The 26,869-nt window shown below is 41.6% G+C and overlaps 1 protein-coding gene across 3 annotated transcripts in view; it reads left to right on the forward strand.

Moving 5' to 3' along the window:
* pag1 (phosphoprotein membrane anchor with glycosphingolipid microdomains 1) overlaps positions 1-26,869 on the forward strand; it is a 159,165-nt gene that overhangs the window by 34,358 nt on the left and 97,938 nt on the right. The window contains exons 2-4 of one of the 3 annotated variants that reach the window (XM_048529727.2): positions 6,449-6,578; positions 7,620-7,672; positions 11,886-11,928. The exons of 1 other annotated variant lie outside the window; for it this stretch is intronic. The gene's annotated coding sequence lies outside the window, so the exon portion shown is untranslated. The remainder of the gene's footprint in view (positions 1-6,448; positions 6,579-7,619; positions 7,673-11,885; positions 11,929-26,869) is intronic. One more of the 3 variants, XM_048529728.2, reaches the window with a different exon arrangement.

A 26,869-nucleotide genomic window follows, 5' to 3' on the forward strand; every position in this document is an offset into this window, starting at 1 on the left:
CTGCTGGGAGAAGAACTTGACATCCACTTGACTTACAATTTGATGACTTTTATTTGATTTTCACGTGAAGGCTGAAAACAGTACCCTTATTGTACTCCTTTACATTACCATAACAATGTTACATGATGCTTGTCTCAATAAATTCTTGTACAACACATCTGAGCTAGCGAGTTTTAAATTACAATCCAGAAACTTGGTATATAAATGTGGCTCCAATTTCAGTGAGATTTGGAAAGAATGGGGTCACATCTGCTTGTCTTTTAAAGTAATATTCATAAGATGTGGGTTTCGTTGACTAAGACAGCATTTATTGCCCATTCCTAATTGACCTTGAAAGGATGGAGAGAAAATTAAGAGTCCACAGTACTATTTGAAAAAGAGCAAGGGCTTTTCCCATATTCAATTATGGCATGGCTACAGATTCCTGACAGATTCTATACCTTGAAGATACTTAGTTGACCACACATTAAGTGACATTCTGGTATAAAGACACTTGCCTGCAGTCGCATATAATGGTCAAGCGCGGTCAGTTGGTAATGTACGTGATGAACAATAACATCGATATGAATAGAAGCCAGACACTCTGGAAGTCTGTAAAATCAACAACTTCTAAATGGATGGTATTGTAAATAAATTTCAGATTTCTGACTCACGAACTACTGCCCCACCCTATCCAACGAACTGTGTATATGTTATGCACCATAACAACATACATGATAAAATATTAAATGGTCTCATGGTGGCAGTAGTTGGGTACTGTCAGATGCTGCCCAGTGTGTAGTGAAGCCTCGTCATGATGGCTAGTTAGTGTCAGTAAGTACACACTAATGGCTGAGAAGATGACGACAACATGAGAGCCATGAAAAGTCCTTATTCCTAACCAGTTATGTATCTGTCTGAGGTCAGATCTCAAGTTGCAATTACAAACCTGATGTGTTACAACAAAATCTGGAGATTACAAACTTCTCTGAAGCATTTTGACTACACCACCTTATTCTCTTTAAAAGCAAAACATATATGAGAGCCTGCTTTTCAAAGGTAGTTTTAAATGGTTCTGAAAGAACAACTGCAAATCACTGCTAGAAAAAAATACAGCTTAAAAACACTTGAGTGTTTTTCTGCTGTTTTGGACACAGGCAAGCCTTTTCTAAATCATTTGTCGGTTCCACCATTTTGTTTTACAAAAAAACATGAAAATTCCAAGAAAGGTGCATATGATAGCACGGAGATCTTTACCTAGGTGCCAAGGCTATGCTTGTGAAGAGTAGCAACAGATGCTGCCAGACCTGCTGAGCTTTTCCGACAACTTTGTTTTTGTTGGCCGTAATTGCTGGTCGGGTTTGAAACTGCCGTACACTGTGTTCCCATCTGGCAAAGTAGGAGCTAAAATTTGGCCTTTTGTCTCTACTTGAGTTGTGACTTTGGTTAATGCATTTGTTTAACAAACTGGTAAATGCAGTTTCACCTTTGCAAACAAACAATGAAATGTATGAGTATGATAGTAGTAACTTGAGGAAAGACTGACAGTTTGAATCATGTATTTCCCTTCAGTCTTTACACTTTAGATGTTGAATTTGATATACTAGATGGCGGTGTCCCTGTCCACCATAATGATTAAGGCCAAAAACTGTGCTTCTGTACAAAAGAGGTTTTAGTCACTTTGCATATGTAAATAAGAAAACTCATTCCTGGTTGAGGCCTGCTCAGCAAAATTATTTTGCCTTGAGGGTGCCAGCACCTATTTCACTCAAAAACGTGGGTTTTGCCTATTACATTATAGAAACAAGGTATGATTTTTATGGTGGACTTACTTGAGTGTGGAGTCAGAAGGAACATAAGGTTCTGTCATAACTACATTCAACTGTCATTCCTGTCATTCCTACAGCTGGTGAACCTCCACGTTACATCGCAGGCCAGGAAGTTGCTTTAAGCCCTATATATAATAGCTGTGCAATGTGCCTTTATTTTTCTGTCTTTCGTTTCCTGAGGCTGTATCACTGAACACTTGCTGTCAGTGAAAAAGGAAATGAATCCTTTACTCTGCCATTCACTGCACTTATATTTGTCCTCTGGTTTCCTGTATAACCATGATGTTCAATATTAACCTTGTCTAGGTCAAAAACACAGTAGTTTTGTTTGAAAAGTCTGGATGGTCAGAGTTGTAACTGCTTTGTTGTGATGAAGATAAGTTAAAGATCTTGTTGCTTCTGCTATATATTGTAAAGTGGCAGAATGTATGATTGCTGTTATCACTTAATTCCAAAACATACTGCTTTAACATAAGACCTAAATTTTCTTGAGTTCATATGTAAAAGTTGCTCCCCTCCCTGTGTTTTACCCAACGTCATCTAGGTCTTTCCACTCTCCCTCTGTTGTGGATTATCACTGTCATTGACTTGTATCCATCTCACTCATCCTCCCAAACACCCCATGTTTCTCCTGAGCCATCAGTGTCAGTCAGGAAAGTCTGGCAGAAGAGCAGTGAGAGAGGGAGGCTTGGGAGAGGGTGATTGTAAGCTGGAGGGCAGCTCAGGAGAGGGATGTGATGAGCAGAAGAGAACATCCAGAAGCGGAACAGGCTGGTGCCGATCAGGTTATAGTCACAATGTAGAAAGTGGTCAAGCAGAAAGTCCTGAAGTGTGTGGTCATTCTTAGAATGGATTTTAACTTTGGGAAATTGTAAGTTGCGTACAAGTCAACTCCAAAATTTGAGCCAAAATTTTGTGTTCAAAAATCAACTTTTGCATGAATATACGCTGTAGTTAAAGAGAAAATGCTTAAAAATTCAGATCGCACACCACCTATGGAGAGAGAAACATTGTTAATTGTGTGAGATTAATTACCTATTGTCATTAAAGCTAATTCTTCTTTTTCATATTGTCATATAATCCTTTTGGTCTGATTTACTATTAAGTGATCATTTTTAAAATCAACAAGTTATCAATGATAAATACCAATAATGTGTTCTTTTACAGAATCAAGCTGCATGTAAGTCAGAACCAGATTAGTGGCACATGATTCTCAAATATGAGGGTTGGGAAAAAGACATTAGCGTTATGGCATTATTGATTCTGCGGGCTAGCTTTTATAGCTTGAAACTGATGTGGGTATGACTGATACCTAAAGTCAAACTTCCTTCCGTCTTAACTGTAGTCACTTTATATTTATCTGACATTTTTGCTTTAATTATCTTTTGGATTTATATGATTGACTATGATTGCTTTAAAGTGTTCTACATTCCTCAAATTGTTTGCTTTTGTCACATGTAATTCTTGAGTATAATGTTATAGAGTCATACAACACAGAAACATACCTTTTGGTCCAACCAGTTCATGCCGACCATAATCCCAAACTAATCTTTTCCTACCTGCACGTGCTCGGCCCATATCACTTCAAACATTTCTTATTCATCTACTTATCCAATTGTATTTTAAATGTTTTAATTGTACCCGCATCCACCACTTCCTCTGGAAGTTCATTTCACACACTAACTACTCTCTCTGCAGACAAATAGCCCCTCAAGTCTTTTTCAACGCTTTTTCCTCTCACCTTCTTGAAATCCCCCACACTTGGGAAAAGGCACCTACCATTCAGCAAATATATACCCCTCATTATTTTACAAACCTCTCAACTTGTCAACTTCCTGTGCTCCAGTGAAAGAACTCCCAGCCTATTCAGTCTCTCTTTATATCTCAAACCCACCATTCCTGGCAACATCTGGGTAAAGCTCTTCAGCCCTTTTGAACTTGCATGCCTTTCAATATGATCATGGCTAATCATGTAATTTCACTATCCCACTCCTGCTTTCTCTCCATATCACTTGATCCCTTTAGCCACAAGGGCCATGTCCAGCTCCCTCTTGAATATACCTAACAAACTGGCCCCAAAGGCCCCCTGTGGGAGAGAATTCCACAGTTTCACAATTGAATGGAGAAATTCTTCTTCATCTCTGTCCTGAATGGCTTAACCCTTATTCTTAGTCTGTCTCCCCTAGTTCTGGATTTCCCTTACATTGGGAACATCCTTCCTGCATCTAAACTGTCCACTCATGTTTCTACGAGTCCCCCCGCCCGACCTCATTCTTCTACATTCCAGTGAGTACAAGCCCAGCTGATCCAGTCTTTCTTCATATGTCAGTGCTGGCATCCCAGGAATCAGTCTGATGGACCTTCGCTGGACTCCCTCAATAGAAAGAACATCCTTCCTCAGACGAGGAGACCAAAACCCCTCTCAGTTCTCAAGATGTGGCCTCATCAAGGCCCCGTATAACACCAGCAAGAGTTCAGAACCCTCTTTTGAACCCTCTCCAGCTTAATAATACCCATCCTATAACAGGGAGATCGGAACTGGGCATGGTACTCCATATTGGGGATAGTAAGAACTGCCGATGCTGGAGTCAGAGATAACAGTGTGGATCTGGAGGACCACAGCAGGCCAGGTAACCTCAGAGGAGCAGGAAAGCTGACGTTTAGAGCCAGGACCCTTCTTCAGAAAGTCAGAGCTCCCTTTCCCCCTTCCCCATTTTTGAAAAAGGGTCCTGACCTGAAATGTCAGCTTTCCTGCTCCACTGATGCTACCTGGCCTGCTGTGTTCCTCCAACTCCACACTGTGCTATAGTACTCCATGTTGTTATGATATTCAAAATTGATGGGCCATTGTACATTTTAGAAATTAACTTGTAATTATAGGTGGATGAATAATAAAAGCTATATTTGAATTTTGTGATCGGACTTGAATTTTAACCATGCCTCTAAAGGAATGGTGTAAAAGCGCTGGGGAGAAACAGTTTTATTTGTATCAGAGATAATAGGAACTGCAGATGCTGGAGAATCTGAGATAACAAGGTGTGGAGCGGGATGAACACAGCAGGCCAAGCAGCATGAGGATGCTGCTTGGCCTGCTGTGTTCATCCAGCTCCGCACCTTGTTATCTCTGTTTTATTTGTACATTGAATTTTGGGCTTGAATCAGGTGTTTGTCATCAGTGATAACAATTTTGCCTTGGAGTCAGATGATGTGGGTTATAAAGACTTGAGCACAAAATCTCATCAGCAGTGCAGAATTTTGCACTATTGTCTGTTGTATAATCAAGGAAGATATTCAACCGAAGTGTAGAGCTGGAGGAACACAGCAGGCCAGGCAGCATCAGAGAAGCAGGAAAGCTGATATTTCAGGTCGGGACCCTTGTTCAGAAATGGGGAAGGGGAAAGAGAGCTCTGACTTTCCGAAGAAGTGTCCTGACCTGAAACGTCAGCTTTCCTGCTCCTCTGATGCTGCCTGGCCTGCTGTGTTCCTCCCAGGTCCACCCCTTGTTATCTCAGACTTCAGCATCGGCAGTTCCTACCATCTCTGAGATATTAAATCAGAGCTTGGTCTGTATTTAGAAAATTTTGCAGAGCTCTGGAGAAAGACAGGACCAATCAGACAACCAATGCTTTCAAAGACCTGGACAATTTGTCTGTGCTGAATGATTTCATAAAATGATGAACAGTTTTTAACTTAAGTAGTGATGGATTGTTTTTAGTAGCGTGTGAGCATAACGAGAATAATCTTTAAGTGAATTAACAAGAAGTTTAAAATGTGTTTACATAGGGAGTAGTTAGAGCAATTTTGAACAGTGAAATTGCAGGCTCTTTAGAGGTAGGGATACCACAACATAATTCTGGCCACATCCTCTTTTAATAGTGAACGCAAGACACAAATACAGGCAAATGCATTTCACATTTATTTATTTAGACAGCCATAACCGTTCAGTGTGAAACACTGTAGTATTGCAGTTTACCAAAACGTAGAATTCTGGGATGAATCTATCAGATTCAGCGTGTTCGAATGTAACTTCTGGATTTTTACTATTTTTAATCCTCAACAATTGTGGGCAGCATTTAACCTTGCCCAGCTGATTGCCTTGAATGTGGACACTCATAATGAGGTGCACTAGATTTACCTTGTTCTCTTCGCCCAGAATATAGCTGGGTACCACTTGTCCTTTGTCATGACTTGGTGTGATAGAGCTGCTCATTGTTGGCTGGCTTGCTTTGTTTCTGACCTGAAGGAGTTATACTGGTCGAGCTAATTGTGGTGACACCCCCGCTCCCTCTATCCATTCAATATTCCCAGTGTTTCTATAGCACTAAAGATTTCACTTCTATTAAACAGTGATCCAGCAGAAGGAGGAACAACACAATGATTAAAAAACACCCACATGCTGTCTTATTGATTTACTAACACAGGGGGGGGATAAAATCAAAATAAGCATGCACGCAGTATTGAGATTACAGGCCGTACAGTGGTGTTGATTACTTATTATTTATTAATTCAAAATTGACTTAACCACGTTCGGATTTCCAATTATCCATATATGATGAGTGGCTAATGTAGTAAACAACAATGGGTGTGAAAATGCGAATATAAAATGCAAATGATGATGAGTCTGTAATATCTTTTTCAAGCAGCCATATGATTGCCCTTTAAAAGAGAGACATTAAAGGACCAAACAGAAGAGGTCGGACTAAACTTGGTGGAACATGGGGGAAAAGCTCGCACTGACATGATCCTCCAATTTTGGAGTTAAAACACCTTGTGAGTTTCCTTCTGTCTGGTGCTTACAGAGGCTAAATTAAGGATTATTAGAATGTATATTTGTGTGAGTACACATATGCATGTATGAATTTTGGTCAGGTACTTGGAACGCTTATATGTCTATGTTATATCCTATGTAAATAAAAGCTCAATCCTTCGGTCATTGAAAATTGAGAAGTGCAGCTACCTGTCTCTGATTCTTTACTTTGCCCCTCTCTTGGCATTTCAGCAACATATTTCAGTTACAATCATTAAAGCTGTCTGGGTGACTATCAGGAAAAGCAGTTCTGGTCTGTCAGAAGATCAAGTGTAATTGATCGACCTCCTTTGAGCACAGTGCTGGTGTTTGTTCAGCCTCTACTGATTGAAATATGCAGCTGCAAAATCATTAAGTTGATGAATTTGGAGATGGAGAAAATGAATCATTGCACCATTTCACCCATAGAGTATGAGCAGCAAGGCATGGCTTTGCATGAGAATAACTAGATTTATTGCAACCGTGTTGCTAAAGAGAAACAAGGTTGGTCTGATGTGAACCTTTGTACAGTACAATCTTACACTGTCATTATGGGTTCTCAGTTATTTGGTAATATAGAGTAAAATTACAATGTAGGAAGCAAACTAATTCCGATAATATTCTACTGCTTCCGATGCAAGAACTGACATCATAATTTAATTTACCTATGTATGCTTTCAGAGGAAGGAGAGAATTAAGTGGCACTTGTGCTTTAAGTTTAAAGTGTGAAAATATGTGTGCACGTAATTTTATTAAAATAATAATATTCTTAAATTACATAGTAAATCTCAGTCATTCTTTCCATTTCTTAATGACCTGATTTTTAGTGAAAGCTGGTTGAATTTGAGTTATTAATGTTCTTAAAATAATCTTGTCATTTCACATGAACAGCATTAAAAGCATTGAAATAATAGGTTTTATTTAAATATTGAAATTTGTGAGCATCCCTACCCAAAAAGCTGAAATGTGAAAAGTTCTCAGAATTCAGCTTGCATTCCATCCAATCTCTCTTTTATTCGGTTTAGGACTGGAGGAGATAATGAACGCTGTTGAACAAAGGACACCTTTTATCTACATGGTAACTTAATTTCTTATTAAAGTATGTAAAGAACTTATGCCATCTTCTAATTGCGGGCATTTCATTTGCTTTCACACTTCTTTTTGCATCAAATAAGATGCAGAAATTCCTTCTATTGCTAATTCTGTTAGAAGTATAAGGATTTTAAAAATAAAACATAGACAGGAAATAGTGATGGGTATTCATTTGTTCAGTACCGTACTGAGCAAAAGTTACTTCACCATCGTCTTATCAGACCACAGGGTGTTGCCTTATTAGCGAGAGAGAGAGAGAGAGAGAGAGACAGACAGACACGACTGGTGTGGTTTAACTCGAGGGTGACCATGCCTCAGGTGAGGTGAGAGGTTGAAAAGGAGAGTTCTTCATATTACCCTCAGTCAGCATGGGAATTGAACCCATGGTTTTGGCATCATCCCACATCACGAACCAGTCATCCAGCCAATGGAGCTGAGTAGTTAGTGGTTGGATGGACGGTTTGTGATGCAGAGAGATGTCAAAACCATGGGTTCAATTCCTGTACCGACTGAGTGTACTATGATTGACTCTCTGTACAGCAACTTTACATTTACATTACCGTATTGAGCATTTCTCCAAAAGAAGTTTTTTTGAACATTTTATGTGAAGTAGCTGAAGGAGCACTTTTTAAAAGAACATATTAGAGTCATCAATGAGAATAGTGTGTAGCATTCCACAGCTGCAGAGTAAGATATGAAAGAATTATACTTTGGACTTTGAGGTAGTATGCTTTGCAAACTATAGTGTTATGACCCCAGCTGACATTATTTCTGGACAAGTTACATCCCAAACTGAAATCTGACAACATAGTACATATCTTGTTTTTACTTTGGTTTTAACATGGTAGCCTCTAACTGAAACATAAGCATGCAATTCTGAAGATTTATTTTAACCATGAAACAAAGCATTATTATGCAAAAGAAAATAAAATAGAGATAAATAGACTAAAAGCCTAGCTACTTAGAGATCACACACGGTTAAAGATTTTGAAACACACAGTAAATTATAATCCAATTAATCACAAATGCACTCCCTTATAGCATTTGTACTTGAGAAAATTCACTTCTCTTTCACATCTGTAAGGTGCAATTTAACTGTGGCCTCAGTTTCCCATCTTGAGAATCTGTTTATCTCTTCCTTGAATCTTCATACAGTGTAGCATAGACTTTCTCAGCTTCATTTGGCTCCTTCAGGGTTGTAATAGGATATTTGGTCTGGAATGTACAAAGTTAACTGCTTTATTTCTTAACCACCTTTTAGTTCTGCTTTAGTTTTTAATCAGCTCCTTTGGTCAGAAACAACCCTGCAGTTTCAACCAAAAATTCTGTAAAACTACCAATCTTAAACCCCAAAAGCTTTATTCTAAGCTATGGGTATTTCCCCTCCATTCAAAGGAAGAAAATCAATCTCTCTCCTTGTAAACTGAAAGCCTAATGTACAACTGTTTATTTGTTCACATGTGAAAACTGTTACAGTTAAAACTGTGCCTCTCAACAGATATCAAAGCTGGATCTCCTTAAATAGTTTGCATGCAGTGGTAAAGGCTGGCATCTACAGTATGTGAAATGCAGGAGATAAAGTGCCAACCTTTTGGAAGGCAATCCATTATCAAGTAGTGATAGCACCCGCTGAGAGAAGTGTTTTGAGCAGCAGCCCCTCAATGGTTAAAAAGCCTCTCAGACTCTCATTTTCATTAAAAACACAGTCTTGTTGTGCATTCTCCGTGGTGACCAGGAACATAATGTCCGAATTGTAAAGTCCAGAATTGAGGGTTAAAGGAGTTCTTCATTGTGAAAGAATTGCAGGTCAAGATTTTGAGATGTTTATTGTAACAACGGAACAAAAGATAGATGAAAACATAGACTAAACAATATTTAATGGGTAACTAACACACTAAACTAAAGCAAATTTCCCGTTAATTATGCAACTGAAATACTTTCTGACACATTTTACTTGTTACTGTTTTCCCAGCAGACATGAAACATCGAGTCGTAGAAATGCATCCAACTTGTCCGTACTGACCAGGTATCCTAATTAATCCAGCCCTATTTACCAGAATTTGGCCCGTATCCCTCTAAACTCTTCCGATTCACTACCAATCCAGACGCCTTTTAAATGTTGCAATTGAACCAGCCTCCACCCCTTCCTCTGGCAGCTCATTCCATACACACACCACCACCTGTGTGAAAAAGTTGCCTGTGTCCCTTTAAATCTTTCCCCTCTCACCTTAAATCAATGCCCTCTAGTTTTGGACTCTTTACCCCGGGCATAGGCCTTGACTAATCACCTTATCTATGCCCCTCATGATTTTATAAACTTCTACAAGGCCACTTCTGCACCTCCGACACTCCAGGGAAAATAGCCCCAAGCTATTCAGCTTCTCCCTATAGCTTAAGCCCTGGCAACACCATTGTAAATCTTTTCAGAACCCTTTCAAGTTTAACAACATTAAATTATATCAAAATATTAAAATTAATAATGAATGCAATTGTTTTGCATTTTAGATGTGTTGAATTGACATCCTTATGTTTGTTCACTTTCAAAATTCAGTTTAGAGTTCAAAATAGGCATGAATTTAATGCTGTCCATATGAAAATTTTGTTATGGTCATGTATCTTTTCTATTTGCCTTTATTCTTTTTCTGATTTACCTCAAAATAAATCAATCTGAAAATAAAGCCAAACTTCCTGGTTTTTTATATTTAACAGAATGCAGTTGAGAACATATGGTTATCAGATGCATGCATCAACTGAAGCTGCAAATAAATCACGTTGACAAAATGAAACATCCTTTAATGACATAACAAGGTGTAGAAGTGGATGAACACAGCAGGCCAAGCAACAACAGAGGAGCAGGAAAGCTGACGTTTCGAGTCTAGACTCTTCCTCAGAAATGGGGCAGAGGGAAGGGGATTCTGAAGTTAATAGGGAGAGAGGGGGCAGTGGATAAAGGAGAAGATAGGTGGAAAGGAGACAGATAGGCCAAATAAGTGGGATTGGAGCCAGTAAAGGTGAGTGTAGGTGGGGAGTTAGGGAGGGGATAGGTCAGTCCAGGGAGGATGGACAGGTCAAGGAGGCGGGATGAGGCTGTTAGGTAGGAGATGGGGGTGGGGCTTGAGGTGCGAGGAAGGGATAGGTGGGAGGAAAGACAGGCTAGGGAGGCGGGGATGAGCCGGGATGGTTTTGGGATGCAGTCAAGGGAGGGGAGATTTTGAAGCTTGCGAAGTTCACATTGATACCATTGGGCTGCAGGGTTCCCAGGCGGAATATGAGATGTTGTTCCTGCAACCTTCAGGTGGCACTGCAGGAGACCCAGGATGGACATGTCATCCAAGGAGTGGGCGGGGGAGTTGAAATGGTTCGCGACTGGGAGGTGCAGTTGTTTGTTGCGAAGCAAGCGTAGGTGTTCCGCAAACCGGTCCCCAAGCCTCCGCTTGGTTTACCCAATGTAGAGGAGGCCACAACAGGGACAGTGGATACGATATATCACATTAGCAGATGTGGAGGTTGACATCTGTTTGATGTGGGAAGTCTTCTTAGGGCCTGGGATGGGGGTGAGGGGGGAGGTGTAGGGGCAGGTACAGGATTGGCTGTGGTTGCAGGGTAACGTGGTGGGGTTGGAGGGGAGTGTGGAACAGACAAGGGAGTCCTGGAGAGAGTGGTCCCTCTGGAAAGCAGTCAAGGGTGGGGAGGGAAAAATGTCTTTGGTGGTGGGGTCAGATTGCAGATGGCAGAAGCGTAGGAAGGTGATGCGTTGGATCCGGAGGTTGGTGGGGTGGTACGTGGGGAGGAGGGGGTTTCTGTTTTGGTTGTTATTGCGGGGAGGGGTTATGAGGGATGAGTTGCAGTTTCGTTTACATGATTTATTTGGTCTGACAGCTGACTAGATTGAAAGGCAAAAACAAAATTTTAATTCATTTGGAAATAAAGAGCCTAGTTCTACATCGGATATTGTAATTATGGGAGAATAACTCTTCAGTGACATATGTCGGCGATGAACTGTAAATTTAACCAACTCATTTAGCCCTGTTTTTAGTTTACCTAATGTTCTGATTTTGAAGTAAGGAGCAGCAAAGCTTTAGTTTTAAACAAGATCAAAAGTTAGCTTATTTATCATTTATTGCTGAAACTATTGCACACTCACTCTTTGCCCTTATCTGTCGAAGCAACTTGTTTTTTTTTGTATCATTGCTCACTAGCAACCTAAGATGGCCGCTATTGCTGTGTGACCTTCAGGAGAAGGTAAGATGTATACCATTTAAGGGATTGGCACATCTAAAACAGCCCTTCTCCCATCTCTGGTTCTTTGCTGTCATTCTGGTCAATTCCAAATTTACACACTCTGAGTCATAACGAAATTTTATCTCTGCGTTGAGACTGCAGGGAAACATAAATTTTTGAGCATTGTCTTTTGTCTTCGAGTCTGCAGAGGATCTCTTCCTTTCTCTCCTACATAATTTATTATTTCTTTTGATCTGCCACCATCTATACCTATATCTTTCATGCTTTCGTTGAGTTAATATATTAATTAGCACATATTTCTTTTGATCAGGACTGTAATGTGTTGTTTTGCGCTTTATGTACGTTACTCGACCTAAAGCAGAATTAATTTCCCTTCTCAGATGAAGTGGCATGCCAGTATGAACATATTGAATTTTTTTTAAAAACCATTTCCCTTTCAAAAACAGACCTTGTTGAATCAGAAAGTGGCTACTAAAGGGTTGAGGAATCTTTTACAACTTCAAAACAGACTAACTACCTTCCTAAAAGTTTCAGATGGATTTAAAAAAAAATTTGGTCATGTGTGAAATACCAGAGGCTGGTACCCCTTTTATTTACATATAGAGAATCCTTGGTCCTGATCTAGCTTTTTCAGAGATAACAAGGTGTAGAGCTGGATGAACACTGTAGCCACGCAGCATCTTAGGAGTAGGAAAGCTGACGTTCCGGGCTCCTCCTGGGGTGTTTTCGCATTGGGTCAGGCTCCTCCAAATCTGCCTCTGGTATGGACGGCATGTAATGCACCATAGCTCGCTCCTTGTGCCTAGAATGTCTCGGAAGAAATGCATTCTCCTCTTCAGATGGCAAAGATGTTGAGGTGGCAGCATCTGCCATGTCCGTCTCAGATTCTGAGGTATCTTCAATGTTTGATGGAGAGGGAAGACCCACAAGTCCCAGAACATTTGGAAAGGCAGTTGAGGAGTGGAGCACATTTTGCTCCCACACTGTTTGCGAGTTTACAGCTGTCATATTGTCCACTTGCTTGTTCAGGACGGTCGCATCTACCCAAACACGTCACTGGACCTGAACTCGCGTCAACCATGCCTCTTACCCATGCAGGATCTTTCCTGTGGCTCCTACACCAAACTTGGTCCCCTGAATAAACTGTCTCTCTCGCTTCGTGGAGTCTTGTGTTCTGGCGTTGGTGTTGATAATGCTGTTTCTCCTTCCCACTAACCCTCTCCCCTCTGGGTCCAGGAAGATCAGATTTAATGTGGTGTGGAATCTTCTCCCCATTAGCTACTCTTCTGGAGCTACCCTGTGGTTGTATGAAGGGTGGTCCTATAATCAAATAGGAACCAGGGAGTTTGGTATCTAATGAAACAACGGGCTGTTTCTTTAAGCCTGCCTTTAATGTTTGGTCTGCGCCTTCTACCAGACCATTAGATGATGTTTCCATTTATTATGATACCTTACCTTTTTTTAATGACTCGGCAGAAGGCATCTTCTCCTGGTCTAGGCTCAGCAATGCAGTGGATTCTAGAGGCCCAGAATTGCAGTACAGGCCTGGCACCTGGTGAGGTGGTCTCCCAGTGTGGCGGTTGAGTGGTGGTCCAAGAGGGGTGGTCCTGGCCTGGCATGGTAGTCTTATCTGGCATGGAGATCTTCAGCAGTATTCTAGCAGTCCTGTGTGAAGTTCTGGTCCCAGTGTGAAGGTCTTGTCTCAGTGTGGTGAGGTGGTCTCGGCCCAGCGTGGTGGTCCTGGCCCGGTTTTCCAGCATGCCCCAAAACCAGAAGCTGTTAGTTGAACTGTGATAAACTTCCACGTTGTTTTTCTTCTTATTTATGACTTCTGTCATTAACTTAGGCGGTGTGAAATGGCGACTTGTAAATCTTTTCATTGTGCTTTTTGTAAAAATACACATGACAATTCATTGCTATTTTATTTTATGATGGATGGTGTGGAGCTGCCCTTCTTTGTCGAATACCATTCAACTTTAGGAAATATTCCCTGCTGGTAAATGATGGCCCGTTATCTGTGACCAGTGCTTGTAGGAGTCCGTGTATTGTGAAAAATGTGCGCAGTTTTTCTATCGTTCTCCCCATGTTTGACAAATGAACTCTCTGCACGCCCAGCCATTTTGAGTGGGTATCCACAATGACGACAAATATTTGAGCTCATGAAATGACCTGCATAATCAATGTATAACTGAGTCCAGGGGTTTAACTGGCCATTCCCATTAATGCTGGTGGCAATACCCCACTAAAGCAGCAATGTCTGCATCCAGTCCTGGCCCCAGAGATAACTTCTGGCCAACGTCCTCATTTTGGAAACCCCTGGGTGACCCTGGTGAAGTTCTACCGGTGTTTGGCAGAGCCCTTTGCTAGCGACATTCACTGTTACTCCCCATAATAATACGCCATCCTCTACTGTTATCTGGTCTCTCCAGGTACAGAAAGGTTGCAGTTCTGGTTGTGATGCCCTTTGATTTCCTCCATCCCCGTGAGCGGTACCACTGGGAGTGTATCTGCCAGCCGGACGCAGCTCAATGCATCCGCATTTGCTACTGGGGCTCCCAGACGTTGTTCCAACTCGTAACTATATACGCTTAGTATTAGAGCCCACTGCCAAATTCGGCCTGAAATTATGGGCGACACTGCTTTGACATCTTTAAGTAGACCTGGCAGAGGTTTGTGGCCTGTTATTATTTCAAATTTACTTCCATAAAAGGTATTGGTGGAACTTGCTGACTCCAAATATGACCGCCATACCTTGCTTCTCTATTTGGTCATATTTACCAAAGTATTAGCTAAAGTCTGGGATGCAAATGCTACTGGACTTTCCTCTCCATTCAGCTCATACTATTCTGATTCCATATGGGGAGGCATGGCATCTCAATGCCATGTCTCGGTTGCGATCATAGTGTGTAAACGCCTTTTAAGGATGATAGCTGTTTGTTCAATTCCCTGAAAGCTGCGTCTTGGCAACGTGACCATTTCCAAGGCTAACCATTTTGTAAGAGTTGATACAAAGTTGCCAGGATGGAGGCCAGGTTATGTATGAACTTTCCTTAATACTTCAATGCAAGGAAAGACCTAAGCTCCAGTATAGACATCGGAGCTGGGGCTCATTTGATCACCCAAACTTTATCTTTCAATGTATGTAACCTGGTCTTGTCAACTCTGTGGCTCATGTAGGCTGCTATGGGTGCCTGAAACACATTTTTCCCTTCTAAGGCGCATACTCGCCTCGGGAAATTTCTCAGGATTATGTCCGAGTTCTCTTAAGTGTTCCTTATTGGCCTGCCTTGTTATTGATATGTCATCTAGATAAATGGTGGCCTGGTGTAGACCTTGTAAAATGTTCTCCACGGTCCACTGAAAAATTGCACAGGCTGACAGTACCCGAAATGGCAGTCTCGTATATTGATGCAAACCTTTTATGAGTGTTAATTATTTATTAACTTTTAATACGGGAATCCTTATCTAACCACAATTGCAAGTACACGTGACCCATGTCGAACTTAATGATAGACACCACATCCCAGCCCCCCTTCCCCACTAGCTTTGCATATAAATTCTCTGTGCGAAGGGGGTTTAAAAGCAGTTTTCTGTTTACTTAAAATCCCCACAAAGTTGAATCGATCCTTCAAGCTTCACAATCAGTACAACCGATACTGCCCATTTCAGATACTGACTGGTTTGATGATTCCTTCATTCTCCAGCCTTCAGATTTCTGCCTGTACCTTTGCCTGTAAGGCAATAGCACTGGATGGGCCTTGTAAGATTGTGGAATGGCTTACTGGTCACATGAAAAGTGGCCTTGGCTCCTTTGATCAATCTTCCTGAGAAACCTCCAGGTATTTAATTGAGACTTCACTCGGGCAGCTATTTTCCCATTGATAAATGTTGAGCCAATCCAGGTAAATCTTTCTCGATCAGTTTTGCCCCATCAAGCTTGGGCCTGAGCCTTTTACTGCCATCAATGGTAACTGATGCAGCTGCTTCTTATAAGAGACTGGAACCAAAGTTGTGACCTTTAATCTGTAAACATTCCCCATGTAGGTTGCTCTTAAAAAAAATGGAGCCTGCACTGATCCCTGTGGAATACCTCTGGGTCACAGGCCTCCAGTCCACAAAACATCCCTCTTCCACACTGTCTCCTATTGTAAAACCAGTTTTGTATCCAATTGGCAAGCTCATCCTGAATCCCATGTGATTTAAATAATTTACTAATTAGTCATCCATGTGGAACCTTTTCAAAGGCTTTCCTAAAACCCGTAGAAACAATGTCTACTGCTCTGCACTGATTGATCCTTTAGGTTACTTCCTCAATAAAACTCAATTGAGCTTGTCAGACATGATTCTCCATACATAAAACCAAGCTGACTATCTCTAATCATTCCTTGTATCGCCAAATGCTTGTAAATCCTATCTTTCAGAATCACCTCTAACAACTTAGCCATCAAGGATGTCAGACTCACAGGTCTGTAGTTCTCAGGGATCTCTAGACAGCCTTTCTTAAATAATGACACAATATTAACCACCCTCCAGTCGTCTGGTACCTCCCCCTTCGTTATAGATGGTATAAATACTTCTGCCGGGGCCCCTGCAATTTCTTTCCTAACTTCCCACAACATATGGAATATACTAAAATTCCCGCTGCATCCCCTGCCCCTTACCCTAAAACTATGCCCCCTTGGAATAGACCTTTGAACCAAGGGGACCAGCTGCTCTCTATTCATCTTGTCCGTACTCCTCATAATCATATATACCCCAATCACGTGCCCCTTCAGTCTTCTCTGCCCTAAAGAAAACAATCCAATCCTATCTAGTCTCTCTTTTATAGTTCAATTTCTCCATCCCACGCAACATCCTGGTGAACCTCCTCCGCACTCCCTCTGCACAACATGCCATGACTGATGAAAGCTGGCATCCCGTATACCGCCTTAACTAACTTATTCACTTGCTCTGCCAATTAGCCCAAGATTCCTGTGTTCCTCCAAGCCACCCAGTGTCCTCCCATTCATTAAATACTCCCCTATCGTGTTTCTTCTTCCAAAGTGCATCACCTTGCGTTTATCAGGGTTACGTACCTTCTGCCCATCTGACCAACTCACCTATATCTTCTTCAAACCTACAACCATCACCTTCACCACTCTACCAATCGTGGTGACATCTACAAATTTGAACTGCAGTCCCCCCCAGATTTTCATCATTTATGTATATAATAAATGCTAAGGCTCCCTGTACTGATCCCTGTGGAACACTGCTCGTCAAACTCAATAAAACATCCTTCTACCACAAGCCTTTGTGTCCTTTTTACTAAGCACGTTTCTGATCCATCTTGCCAAATTTCCCTCCATTCCATGTGCTTCAACCTTCTCAATCAGCCTTCCATGTGGGCCCTTGTCAAAAGCTTTGCTAAAATCCATACAAAATACATCAACTGAACTTCTCCCATCCCCACACTTGATCACATTTTTTAAAAACTCTAACAAATTTTTTACGCATTACCTCCCTCTGACAAAACCATGCTGACTATTCCGAATTAATCTGTGCTTTTCCAAGTGGGTATTAATTTGTTCATTCAGAATTTTCTCCAACACTGACATGAGACTCACTGGTTTGTAAGTTCATCTCCACCACCATTCTTGAAAAGTGGAACCTCGTTAACCATCCTCCAGTCCTCCGCCACTTCCCCTGTGGCCACAGAGGAATTAAAGTCAGGACCCCTGCAATTTTTTTTGTCTCACCTCCCACAGCAGCCTGGGATGCAATTCTTTCTGGGCTTTTTTAAGCCTCCAATAGCTTTTTTAAGTGCCTCCAATAGCTCTCCATTTCCAATGTCAAACTGTGCAAGTTGCTCACAGTCCCTTTTTCTGAATTATGTACCTACATTCTCCTTTTCCAGGTGAAGACTGAAGAGAATTATTTAATCAACACCCTTCCAATGTTTTATGGCTTCACACAAACGTTGCCCCCTTCGTCCCTAATGGGCCCTACCCTTTCCGCAGTTAACCTCTTCCTTTCAATGTGTTGATAAAATATCTTGTGATTCTCCCTAATCCGGTTCGAATGTCCTTTCTCATGGCCCCTTTTTTGATCTTCTAATTGTTTTCTTATGTTTCCTACTGCACTTCCTGTATTCCTCGCGAGCCACAGTTGAATTGCACCTTTTGGATTTGCTAAAAGCCCTTCTCTTCCTCATCCAGTCCTGAATTGTCCTAGACATCCAGAGTTCTCTGAACTTAGCCTTTCGAGGGAAATGTAGGAACACTAAATGTTGGACCTGTACTGTCCCCAGCTCCTTTTTGAATGCCCCTCAACTGCTCTGCTGTAGGTGCATCCACAAGGAGCTCTTCCCAGTATACTGTGGCTAGATCCCAATTTATTTTAATGAAATCTGATTTTCCCGATCCAAAGCCAGCTTATGCAGGCCATCTTTTCTCTTACCCAGAAAAAATTTAAACCATACTGCAAGATAGTGGGAACTGTCGATGCTGGAGAATCTGAGATAACGAGGTTTAGAACTGGATAAACATGGCAGGCCAGGCAGCATCAAAGGAATCAACATCAGCATCAGCATCATTTCTGAAGAAGTGTCCAGACCTGAAACATCAGCTTTCCTGTTCCTCTGATGCTGCCTGGCCTGCTGCGTTCATCCAGCTCTGCACCTTGTTAAAGTGTACTGCGTTGTAGTCGCTATCACTAAAATGTTTCCCCACAGCCACATCAAACAGTTGCCCAGCTTCTTTCCCCAGAACCAAGTCAGCACTGCACTGTCCTTTATTGGGCTTTCTACGTATTGATCCAAAAATATTTCAAGAAATCCGCCCCACTAAACCCTTTACACACTATGATGATCCCAATTTATGTTGAGAAAGTTGAAATCCCATAATATTACTCTTACACACTTCTGTGAATTGTCTACATATTTGCTTCTCTATTTGCTGCTGATCCTTTGGGAGCCTATAATACACTTCCAGTAAAGTAGCTGCCCCTTAACATTCCTAAGTTTCAGCCACAAAGCCTTGTTTGAGGACCCTTCCAAGATATTATCTCTCCTAATTACAGTAATTGACTCCTTAATTAACAGTGCTACACAGCCATCCTTTTTACACTCTCCCTGTCTCACCTAAAGATCCTATACCCGTATGTTGAATTACTGACCCAGCCCTTCCCTCCATTATGTTTCTGTGATTGCAACAGAATCATGCTTCCATGCATCAATCCTTGCTATTAATTCATTAGCTTTACTTATTACACTCTTAGCATTAAAGACTTTCCAGCCTTGCCTTACATCCTTTACAGTGTACATAGCTGAACTCACAGGGCCTTGCTTCCTTTGCTGTAGCATGATGTGTCTGTTTCATTGATATTCTGTGTCCGCTACACCTGCCAGACTAGATTAAATTCCTCCCAAAAGCACAAGCAAACTTACTAGCCAGGATGTCGGTCCCATTGTGGTTCAGATGCAGACTGTCCCATTTGTACTTAGCCCACCTTCCCCAAAAATGGTCCCTTTGATCCAGGAATCAAATCCCCAACCCCCCCACCCCCCACTTTGCAACAATTCTTGAGCCACACATTCATTGGTCACATTTTCCTATTCCGAAACTCACTAGCATGTGGTACCAGGAGTAGTCCAGAGATTACAACCTTTAAAGTCCTTTTTAATAGCTAACTCATTGAATTCTTGATTCAAGACCTCATTCCTCATGTTGCCCATGTTGGTACCAATATGTACCATGACCTCAAACTCAGCACCCTCCCCTTTCATGATGCCCTGGAAACATTGTACACATCATAGGGTTTAGGACAGGTCCTGGGAGTTGGCAGATGTAATGTTGGAAAATATGACAGGAAGAATAGAAGAGGTGATTTGTTAGTCAAATAGAAAGATTGCAGGAACCTGCAGTGCAGAGGGGTTTGTGGATCCTTGTGCATGAGTCATGGAAAGCTAGCATCCAATTCAGAAGATAATAAGGAAAGCAGATGGACTGTATGCCTTTGTTTCAAAGTGAATGGACTATTAAAATAGAAAGGGCTGGCTAAAACTATACAAGGCAATAATCAGACTATGATAATAAAATGTGAGGGTGGATGAACACAGCAGGCCCAGCAGCATCCCAGGAGCACAAAAGCTGATGTTTCGGGCCTAGACCCTTCATCAGAGAGCTCTCTGATGAAGGATCTAGGCCCAAAACGTCAGCTTTTGTGCTCCTGGGATGCTGCTGGGCCTGCTGTGTTCATCCAGCCTCACATTTTATTATGTTGGATTCTCCAGCATCTGCAGTTCCCATTATCAATAATCAGACTATGCCTGGAATACGGTTAACAGTGTTAGTCGTCTTATTGTAGGAAAGATACTGGTATTGGAGCCTGTCCAGAACAGGTTCACTACATTGATTCTGAGTATGAGGGATTTTCTTATTGGGAGAGGTTAATTAGATTAGTGCTGTACTCATTAGAGTTTAGAAGAATGAGAGGTGATCCAATTGAAACATTAAATTTTTAGGGAGATTGGAAGGGTAGCTATAGTTTGATCTTCCTTTCGCTTATGACTCGTAAATTAAGAATCCATTGCCTCACTGAACATCCATCTTGTCTTCTGGGTAGGCATGTACATGAAAGGTTGTTTCTCCTTATGGGAGAATCTAGGACGAGAGTGAGAGAGATGAAGATTTTTCTCTGAGAGTAGTCAATGTGTTGGCGTTCTTTATCACAGAGGATTGCTGGGGCTGGCTTGTAATGTATATTAACAAGGCTGAGATAGACATTTTTAATGATTAGACGAATCACGGGTGATGGAGAAAAGCAGGAAAGTGGTGTTGAGAATTGCCAGATTAGCTGTGACCTCGTTGAATGGTGGAGCAGACTCAATGGCCTGAATGGCCATACACTGCTCCTATGTCTTATGGTCAACCACAACACTGTCCCATGCAATCACAGGAAGTGCACCACTTGTTGTTTTTCTTCCTCCGTCCTCATTGTGCAAGATTTCAGGTGAAGTGGCAATTTACCAGTATTTCTTTTAACCTAGTCTACTGCGTGGGTCGCTCACAATGCGATCTCCCCTGTACTGGATTAATTAAACATATCTCGGTGACTGCCTAGACATGTCCTCTCCACAACATGACCCTAATCTTTCAGTTGCTTACTTTTTTCAATGTACCATCTTGTTCTCATGGTTATGTTTCTGCCGTAGACCTGCTGTAGTGAAGCTGAGCTGCTGTGAGCACTTCTTACTAGTACCTAAGAAAAGTAAAGTACTGTAGCTGCAAGAAATGAAATCAGAAAGTATATGGAGAATCTCCAGTCTGGTAACATCCACAGAGAAAAGAAGAAAGTTACTGTTTTGCGTCAAACGGCTCCTGTTTGGAAATACTATCACCTACCCTGGACCTAATCCTCTTCTCCCGAAACACAGTCTTCGTATTTTGTGATCAGAGATAATGGAAACTGCAGATGCTGGAGAATCCAAGATAAAGGGTCTAGGCCCAAAACGTCAGCTTTTGTGCTCCTAAGATGCTGCTTGGCCTGCTGTGTTCATCCAGCTTCACACTTTTGTTATCTTCGTATTTTGTTCTGTGATACCCAGAATCTGTAATCCCCTCATACTCCAATCTTCCCTTTTCTCCCTCTTCCTTCTCCCTCAACTTTTTATTACAAATTATAATTCATCACTTTTCCACTTGCCAGTTCTGAAGAAAAGTCAAACTATTTACCCTTTCTCTGCACAGTTGCTGCCACACCTGAGTTTCTCCAGCACTTCTGGTTTTTATTTATGTTTTCCAACATCAGCAGTACTTTTGCTTTTGTTCATTTTCCTGGCTCATTGGTACTGTCTCTCTTGCTCTCTCGCTCTCCTCTGGCTGTTTGATCTTTCTTTTGCGAATGACTCGCAAATTAAGAATCCATTGTCACTGCCTCACTGAACATCAATCTTGTCTTCTAGTACAATGTTGCCTGTAGTTAACAGCACACCCTGCGATGGTCACTTGCTCTCTGAGTAGTCACACAAGCTGTTTCATCTCCTTATTGCAAGTATATCTGTTTTTTTTGTGGATCCATAAAGTTAACTTTATTAACCTTCTGCACTTTCTCCTGTTCATCTCTCTTGGCTGCATATACAGCGTGCCCTTTGGCCACCAACATAGAAACTCCACCCCACCCCCACTTAACATCTGCCACCCCATCTCTTATTTAAATACTGTGCAAGTAAGAAAGCTAGGACATCAGTTGAAAATATCACTGAACTAGTTCATGGTCGCAATGTTTATAGATTCTTCCAGAATGTAAAATTGATCCTCAATTACGTCGTGGAACTCAGAAATTGTTGCTACAATCTGAACACATCAGCTGCCTCGGTTCAACTAACAAGTCTGTTATTCTGGTATGAATGTGAGAGTTTTCAAAGTAGTGTGTGGACAGTTCAGCAATTTCCTTATGTTGTGTGAAGAAGAGTGTTCCTGAAGGAGTCAAAGGCAATTAAAACTGGGTAATGAGCAGTCACAGATTATTGCTCGAATCTTTATGCCGAAGTCTCTCACTTCGACGTTTATCGTAATAAGTATTCAGTATTCAGAGATCCTTTCTGATTTGCGACTTCTCCATGTGCAGTTGTGTGGGAAAGTGATTTAGCAAGTATTGCATTAGGTAGTTCATGTGGAGTAGGGAAAACAGCGTTCGTTCTCATTATTCAGAGAAACTTCTTGAGAATCATCTTCTGCAGTGATTGTGGAAAACTGCTATGCTGTGCTTCAGCCAGATGTTTGAACTGTTCCAAGGAGTCTCCAGGGAAACAGTTTGCTTCCTTCAGTGACTATTATGATATGGAAAATCACATTAGTTTCAGTTCATTACATTCTATAATCCTATTTATTTAAAGTTCTTAGGCAGCTGCATCAGTTAGATATTATATTTGTTCTTATTACATATTTTACAAGCTTCATATTCAATGCTTACCAAGCAGGCAGCTGGATACATAACTGTAATTTATCCAGCTTATAATAATTGAATAAAACTTGTGTGTTGACTGAAACCATATCTTGCACTGTGGTTTTTCTGCAGTGTCTTAGAAATGTGTGACATGTTTGTCTAATTGCAACTACTAACACACATCAAACATGCACATTTGATTTATAATGGATTTTTCACAAGCCGTAACGCATTCCATAGTGGTTAGAGCTAATTAGTGACTGAGGGAATTTTATTTGGCAGCAATATGTTCAAAGTTTTGGATGATGAAGGAAAAAAGTGATCAGTTGTATAGGTACACAATATATCGATCCAGCTGTTCAAGGCAGCTAATTTGTGCTACTTGGAAAGGTTTTGCATTCAATCTCAGATCAATGATTGTGGTTGCTGTGGTCGCTAAATTAGTTCCTCATCCATGCAATGTTTTAGAATGAGCTCTCATTCTGTAGGTTTTTACATACTGTAACATATGAAGATACACATCCATGATGTGTATTCTAGTAGCACTGTGCAGTAGTCTGCATGCAATGACAGTTAAAGAACCCACATATGGATATCATCCATCCTGTCAAAATGAATTGAGACCTAGAACGTCAAAGGCTTCATTATCAACCCGAGCAGCAACGGACCTGAATATCTCACTACTGTCATACCCGTGATCTCCGGTGTTTTGTTGTCACCACTCTGAGTGAGACACAGTGGGCGGGAGAAGGCCTGCTTAGTAGCTAAGATGCTGGATACACCTTCTTCTGGATAAGTACATCTGAATAAGAATACTGACTCTCTATGATTGGTTTTGTTTTTAAAAACAAAACCAGGTGACCTACTCAATGAGCTTTATTTTTGAATAAACAAATGCCTCGTGACCCTTCGATGCACCCTAAACCAGTAGTCAGCAGGACATACCCCTCAACACTAGAAGCAATGCATGAGGCCAAAGAGGAATTCTACTGCAGCCTTTATCAATCATTGACCCATGTCCCACAGGGAGACAAGCTAATTCTTGGTGATTTCAAAGCCAAAGTGGGGAGGAATATGACTCCGTGAAGGAAAACCCACTGAGTCAGTACTTCACATCTGATCTGGCGATGCACAATGAGCAGGATCTACAGAATGTCCACAGCATCTGGTCTACCCCTAAATCCACTAAAAACACCAGTTGCGAAAAGACTGTAGGCTTGTCTACAAAGAAGCATGAAAACTGTTTTTGATTAGAATAACCAGGAGGTCAGGAGCTGCTCAATCACAAGTGCAAGGTGTTTCTGAATTGGAAGCACCACCAAAATGTAAAGGAAAGAACATCGGTTGACTGAAAAATGATGATCAAGCCAAGCACTAACCAAAAAACCCATGGTTAAAAGAAGAGAAAATGTGTAGAAAGACCACAGACAAACTGGCAACTCACTAACAGCCATGAAATGCCTGGATACCTCAGTGCAGTCATGATCACATACAGCCCAAGCACATATAAGTGAGAGAAATAGAGATAATGAGAGACAGAGAAAATGTGGGAGAGAGAAAGAAAAGTAAGAAAGAGCCAGATCTCCTCAACTCAGTGTGTTCTTTTTCTTTCTTTCTCCCTTTCTTATCCCTTCTCTCGGCCTCAGATACTTGGCCTCCGACTCCCAAAATCTGAAGCAGGGTGGATGGCCGGCAGAGATGGCCACAGCTGGAGCGGCCCAGTGTGGGAGTAGGGCTAGTGGCCTGGTGCAAGCATGTGGAAGCTGTGGCCCAGTGTGGGAGTAGGGCTAGTGGCCTGGTGCAAGCGTGTGGAAGCTGTGGCCCAGTGTGGGAGTAGGGCTAGTGGCCTGGTGCAAGCGTGTGGAAGCTGTGGCCCAGTGTGGGAATAGAGCTAGTGGCCTGGTGCAAGCGTGTGGAAGCTGTGGCCCAGTGTGGGAATAGGGCTAGTGGCCTGGTGCAAGCGTGTGGAAGCCGTGGCCCAGTGTGGGAGTAGGGCTCGTGGCCTGGTGCAAGCGTGTGGAAGTTGTGGCCCAGTGTGGGAGTAGGGCTAGTGGCCTGGTGCAGGAATGTGGATGCTGTGGCCCAGTGTGGGAGTAGGGCTAGTGGCCTGGTGCAGGAATGTGGAAGCTGTGGCCCAGTGTGGGAGTAGGGCAAGTGGCCTGGTGCAGGAATGTGGAAGCTGTGGCCCAGTGTCGGAGTAGGGCTAGTGGCCCAGCATAGAATGTAGCTGCAGCCAGGGGTCAGACCATACGGAGAGAGGTTGTGATGTTTGTATTTTCAACTTTGCTTCTTGTTTTTCTGACCTCTGTAAAGCTGTGAAGTAATTTATTTTTCTTTTCAATTACTTTTCTTCAGTTCTCTATACTTTAACTAAGGATTGTACCGAGGTACTCTGTACCTAAGATGGTATCATGTGTTGGTGACATTGTTACACTGTAACTAATCTGTAACTGAGGAAGCTGTACCTACATAACTTTGTACCTAAAATGGCACTGTCGCTGGCAACTTATAAACTTTTCACTGTACTTATTTCAGTACATGGGACAATAAAGGTAATTCAATTAATAAAGACTTACCAATCAGAGCTAAGAATGGAGTGGTACGCAGCAGGGTCAGAGATGTGCCTGTTCGAAGGAGCACTTTGAAAATTTCCTTAACAGAGATTCGATTCAATGTAAGTGTCCTCATTCTCATCCCATAACATGTTACTTGCCTCCATCTCCATCTCAACATGGGATTTTATCGTCTAACAAAAGGGGACCAACACAACCAAAGGTACAGATGGAGTCATCAACAAAGTACTAAAATAATGTGAAGAAACGTTCTTTGCCTCAGATCCAGCACCAAACTCATGGTCTAGCATACAGTATCCATATGCATTGGAGATATGGACAATGTACAGAAGACAACTCAAATCCCGAGAGAAATACCACCAGCGATGCCTCTATAAAATCTTGCAACGAAACAGGTTCTCTACTCTGAGCTCTGTTACAGCAAGAAAGTAGCAGGAGCAGAGAAATGGATGTTGTCAAAGCCTCCCTTTAAATATCCAGTGTCTCTGTTGATTCATAGGAATCTTTTTGTTCAAGTTCTCCCAAACTGGAGAAAAAGCATCCACGTAAATACCAATGATCTTGAGCATCTGCAACAGGTCTATGTAAGTACGTGATAATGTTAGCTGGTTATTCGTGTCATTGCTATCTGCCTGACACTGCTGTTGAAATTGCCTATATGTTATGGCCCAGACCAGACCCCTGAAAATCTATCAAAGAGATAGCCTAGACCAAACTCATTTTTAAAGGCAAGTGTAAGATGCTGTGTTCCAAATGTAATTCAATTGGTTACTCTACTCCTTTAAGCAAAACACATATTATTCTTACCCTACTTTAAAAAAAATACAAACAAAAGAAGGAATAATAGATTAATAGTAGATTATTTAACCACTAAACAGTAACTGTCCAATATTGTAACACCTCATAAATGCAAAGGCAAAGTCATTAAAATAGATAGTCTCACAAATGATTCTGGCAGAAAGAGAGAACGCAAGCACTGTATCTGTATCAGGAAGACGGAGACGGTTTCTACAGCCAAATTCAAACCCCAACAACTACGGAAAACTAAACGAAAACTCTAATTGTGTGTGAGCCTGACTCCACCCATTTATGCTGTTTCTATTGTACCAACTTTAAAAAAAAACCCAGCATCTGCACCCAAAATGTCAACTTTCCTGCTCCTCTGATGCTGCTCGGCCTGCTGTGCTCCTCCAGCTCCACACTGTTATCTATTATTAAAAGTCTCACAAGCTGTTTACTTTATTAGCTTGGAGAAGACACAGCCTATTTCCTATGGCCCAAAACCCCTCTTCGAACAAAAGAGAAAAAAATGCACCTCTTAAAAGCTATTGTATCATCACCCATACAACAGTAATTGCACCGTGTACCTTACAAAATAATGTATTTTAGGTAGAATCAGATAGATAATATGGAATGAAACTAAATACCGTTTTTTCAGAAGAATA

The sequence above is a fragment of the Stegostoma tigrinum genome, chromosome 5 (genome assembly GCF_030684315.1).
Source record: "Stegostoma tigrinum isolate sSteTig4 chromosome 5, sSteTig4.hap1, whole genome shotgun sequence".
NCBI lineage: Eukaryota > Metazoa > Chordata > Chondrichthyes > Orectolobiformes > Stegostomatidae > Stegostoma > Stegostoma tigrinum.